The sequence below is a fragment of the Eschrichtius robustus genome, chromosome 8, assembly GCF_028021215.1.
Source record: "Eschrichtius robustus isolate mEscRob2 chromosome 8, mEscRob2.pri, whole genome shotgun sequence".
NCBI classification, from domain to species: Eukaryota; Metazoa; Chordata; class Mammalia; order Artiodactyla; family Eschrichtiidae; genus Eschrichtius; species Eschrichtius robustus.
Window position 1 is genome coordinate 106,544,873 of NC_090831.1, and position 4,389 is coordinate 106,549,261.

General features: G+C 43.4%; 1 pseudogene; it reads right to left on the reverse strand.

Annotated features, from left to right (window-relative positions):
• Positions 1–3,801: 3,801 nt before the first annotated feature.
• On the reverse strand, positions 3,802–3,916 carry LOC137768986 (U6 spliceosomal RNA; annotated as a pseudogene).
• Positions 3,917–4,389: the final 473 nt, after the last annotated feature.

The window sequence follows — 4,389 nt, forward strand, 5'->3', positions numbered from 1 at the left end:
CAGTGATGGTGCATAGTAGGTGTTTCATAAATGTTAGATGTTACTATTCCCAATTCATATGTAAGCTTTGGAGCAGCCCACCTTTTTCTTTCACCATTCAACCCAAGTACACCCTATACAGGAAACTTTCTTTGATTAATCTGAAATGCCTATATGTTGCATACTACCCAAATGCACTTCATTTCTGGATATCAACATTTTAACAAACTCATTCTCTAACACTACCCTGGGGAATTGGTCACATCAATAGAGAAGGAAGTTTACTGCAGGAAATCAATTAGCTGTCTTGTGACACAATGACTCAGTTATACATTCAACATTCTGTCAGCAAGTATTTGTCGAGCACTTATTATGTGCCAGGCATCATGCTTCACGCGCCTTCCCCTAGAGTCCCACACAGGAGAATTAGGTGGAGGGTGATTGATTTAAGAGTCTCAGAAAGACCAACCTTTGCCTCCAATCTTTCTCCTCCTGACTGCTTGAAAGATTTAGCACTGATTTCACTTCTTCAAACCCTGCTTAAGGGTGATGCATTCTGGTGGGTCAAAGTTCTAGGTTACCCAGAGAGATCATACATTAGATATTTAATAGCAGTGAGAATTCCTTTATCTGATTAACCCATTTTCTGGAGCAAATGGATCCATAAAGGGCTTTGGTGGGGCTGTGAACACTGGAAATCACGTGTTTGTCAATTTGTGCATTTTTCCCTAGGAGTTCTATGTCAGAAAACATAAGAATTAGATAACAGGACAATCTTCCCAATACAAAACACCTAAAACATAGCAAAGATTCTTTTACATGCATAGCAGAGCTTGAAGAAAAAAAAAGGTGGGGGGAACCTATAGGGGCAAAAGACAAACAAACATACAAAGCAAAGAACAAAACGAGTGCTGTTGTAGGTGTTGTCAGTGAAGCTGTGGCTGTCCTGAGGGTGCTGACCAATCCTGATAACCGAAAGGCATACGGCAGGGCCCTCAAGGCTATGCTTTCCAGGAGGGGTGGGCCCGGAGGAATCTGGCCACCAGCAAAGGGAGGGGTCAGTGATATGTGTTTGTCTCTACCTGCATTCTTGACTTGAATAAACAGTTTCCAGTGAGAATTTGCGATTCTGTGCTTCCGGTGAATTTGAGAGTAAAATGTATACTACACGCGTGGTCTGGGAAGACACAAGAGGGAACATTAACAAAAATTGGAAATGGATTGGTGGTTCTTTGAAGGAGCTTTGTACAAAGCTTCTCTGGAGGAGTTCCCCCTCACCCCAGGCTACATAGGATTCCCACACAAAAAGTTTGGACAAGTAGAGCTCAAATTAAAAAAAAAAAAATCTAGGGCTTCCCTGGTGGCGCAGTGGTTGAGAATCTGCCTGCCAATGCAGGGGATACGGGTTCGAGCCCTGGTCTGGGAAGATCCCACATGCCACGGAGCGGCTGGGCCCGTGAGCCACAATTACTGAGCTTGCGCGTCTGGAGCCTGTGCTCCGCAACAAGAGAGGCCGCGATGGTGAGAGGCCTGCGCACCGCGATGAAGAGTGGCCCCCGCTTGCCACAACTAGGGAAAGCCCTCGCGCAGAAACGAAGACCCAACGCAGCCATAAATAAATAAATAAATAAATAAATAATTAAAAAAAAGACAACATTGGGTCAACTGACAAAAGGGGAATATGGATGAGAGAACAGATAAAACTATAAAGCAGAAACTAACACACCATTGTAAAGCAATTATATTCCAATAAAGATGTTAAAAAAAAAAAAAATTCTAGGGAATTCCCTGGAGATCCAGTGGTTAGGACTCTGCACTCAGGGTTCAATCCCTGGTTGGGGAACTAAGATCCCGCGCAAGCTGCAAGGCGCGGCCAAAAAAAAAACCAAAAAAAAATCTATAAAAACATAGAAAAAAATCTCCATGAACAAATGTCAGCAGACCCAATAAATAGCTGCATAAGAGCCTTTCCAACTCTGATAATAGAATTATTAGGTACAGAGTAAAAAAAAAAAAAAAAACTTTTTTTTAATGTTTAAAGAAAACTAAGAAGAAACTGAAAACATGAGAAAAGGACCATATGCTACCAAAAAAAGATGAAGGAGGTTTGAAAAAAAAATCAAGTTGAACATCTAAAAATGAAAGCCATAATAATCACAATTAAAAACTAAATGGGCAAGTTAAACAGAAGATTTAGATAGAATGGAAGACAAAATTGGTGAACTAAAAAAAAAAAAAATCTAAAAAATTACACAGAATGTAGTAGAGAGAGACAGAAATATGGAAAATATGAAGGAAAAATTAAGGGACATGATGATCAGAATGAGTAAGACTAATATTCATCGAACTGGCATTCTGTAAGGAGAAAATAGAATAAAAAGAGGCCAAGAGATAGTGGCTGAGGATTGTCCAGAAGCAATGAATGACATGAATCCTTACCTTCTATGATTAATGTAAGCTAGATGACAAAGGAATTATATATATATATATATATATATATATATATATATATATATATATATATATATATATATATTATTTTTCACCGTGGTCTCCAGGGCCTTTATTCAGGAAGGTACAGAGCACCTGCAGTCTGTTTGACAGGCACTGTGCAGGGGTTTGTAACAGCTCAGTTTTCTCCAAAGGTGTAGTGGAGAGAGGGGTGCAGAAGGAAGGAGAACGCTCAGGGGAGTTCTCTCCTCCAGAAAAAGGCACTGGCAGGGGGTGAGCACCCTGCTTCTTCCCAAGCAATGGCCCGGGTTATATACACACGGGGGTTGACCAGACGCAGAGAAACTCAAAGCTAAATACAGCTAACCATGGAAAGAGTCCCTGGAGCGGGGTGCAGAGGAGGGGAGGGGGGGTGGCAGTGGCCAGGGCTGCATTTGGGTTCTTTCCATTGGGTGGAAAGGAAGTTCAGAAAGAAGGCAAAGCTTTAAAGGAGAAACAGAATGCAGCCTCTCAGACTTAGTGTTCCGTGCAATTAAAAAACCCGACAAAATAAATACAACCTAAAAACTTCTTACATGACACTAAAGGCACATCTGGGACAAGCAGTTGAGAAACCTCTTCCACTGCTGAGCAGTGTTGAACCCCAAGAGCCCCGGGGCCCCACGGGGACAGGGCGGAAAGGACGCCCACTCACCTGTGCGCAGGTGTGCCCACCTCGTCCCACCCTCCTGGCACCTGCACAGCCAGGACCCAAGGAGTCCCTGCCTGGACCAGGCTGGCTGGGGAAGGTTTTCAGACCGCCTGGGCAGAGGCTCTGGGAAATCCCATTCCAGGATCCATCTATCCCGCTCCGTCAAGGGAGTGGGGGACAGAAGGGAGAATGGGTTGAGAGAGAGGGTAGGTGTGCAGGAGAACTAGCATGGGAACTACAAAACCCCCAAACACCTGATAGAATAACCCTAGAAGATGCCACTGTCTACCATTCACATATATACTGTAACTCAAAGCAAAGGATTGCCAGTAAGAGGCCCTATGGGTCTCCTTTAATAAACAAGTCACTCGCATATTAGCACACTGTTTGCAAACAACTGGTGCCTACTTAAAGTACTTGGAATGTTTGTCCTCTTAAGTCGGTTAAGCTGGTTCCCTCTAATTTTTGTTCATAGCATTAATTTGCTTTAGCAAATTTTTTTCATAGATAGAATGAGGGTAACTTGGCCAGCCGAGAGTTGTAGAACTTTTACATCTGAATTAATGATGTCCCTTCCCCACAGACAGCTGCAGCACAGACCCCGGGGTCCCTTCTGACCGAGCTGACTACAGCTCCCAAGACCCCGAGCTGACTTTGGCGCTTCTGCCTTCTAGGGTCATAAAAATACGGAACGTTTCACGAATTTGCGTGTCATCCTTGCACAGGGGCCATGCTAATCTTCTCTGTATCAAGGAATAATATTTTTAAATGTCTGAGAGTAAATATCTAGCAAACTAGAATTTATACTTAGCCAAATTAGCATTTAAAAGTAAGAGGGCTTCCCTGGTGGCACAGTGGTTGAGGGTTGAGAATCTGCCTGCCAATGCAGGGGACGCGGGTTCAGGCCCTGGTCTGGGAAGATCCCACATGCCGCGGAGCGACTGAGCCCGTGAGCCACAACTACTGAGCCTGCGCGTCTGGAGCCTGTGCTCCGCAACAAGAGAGGCCGCGATAGTGAGAGGCCCGCGCACCGCGATGAAGGGTGGCCCCCACTCGCCGCAACTGGAGAAAGCCCTCACACAGAAACGAAGACCCAACACAGCCAAAAATAAAAATAAGTAATAAGTAATAAATTTTAAAAAAAATTAAAAAAAAAAAGTAAGAACATACATGGAATGGGAGAAAATATTTGCAAACCATGTATCTGATAAGGGACTTGTATAAACAATATATAAAGAACTCTTACAACTCAGCAATAAAAAGACAAA